The sequence below is a fragment of the Amblyomma americanum genome, chromosome 11 (assembly GCF_052857255.1).
Source record: "Amblyomma americanum isolate KBUSLIRL-KWMA chromosome 11, ASM5285725v1, whole genome shotgun sequence".
In the NCBI taxonomy this organism is placed as follows: Eukaryota; Metazoa; Arthropoda; class Arachnida; order Ixodida; family Ixodidae; genus Amblyomma; species Amblyomma americanum.
The window spans coordinates 88,861,152-88,861,578 of record NC_135507.1 but is presented as its reverse complement, the minus strand read 5'-3'; the positions used below and the strand labels follow the sequence as shown (position 1 = coordinate 88,861,578).

Sequence of the window (427 nt, the reverse complement as noted above, 5' to 3'; positions counted from 1 at the left end):
ACTGCACTGTTTTCTTTACTGGAATTGGAATTGTTTTTTTTGCGGAACCCGACCCCGGCTCCTGCGTTTTTATGAAAGAAAAACGCTAAGGCGCCCGTGTGCTGTGCGGCGATGTCAGTGCACGTTTAATAATAATTGGTTTTTGGTGGAAAGGAAATGGCGCAGTATCTGTCTCATATATTGTTGGACACCTGAACCGCGCCGTAAGGGAAGGGATAAAGGAGGGAGTGAAAGAAGGAAGAGGTGCCGTAGTGGAGGGCTCCGGAATAATTTCGACCACTTGGGGATCTTTAATGTGCACTGACATCGCACAGCACACGGGCGCCTTCGCGTTTTCCCTCCATAAAAACGCAGCCGCCGCGGTCGGGTTCGAACCCGGGAACTCCGGATCAGTAGTCGAGCGCTCTAACCACTGAGCCACCGCGGC

At 52.2% G+C, this 427-nt stretch overlaps 1 non-coding gene across 1 annotated transcript; it reads right to left on the bottom strand.

The window, feature by feature from the left end:
• Positions 1-355: 355 nt before the first annotated feature.
• TRNAS-ACU (transfer RNA serine (anticodon ACU)) lies at positions 356-427 on the bottom strand. The gene has a single exon. It is a non-coding gene; the product is annotated as a tRNA-Ser (tRNA).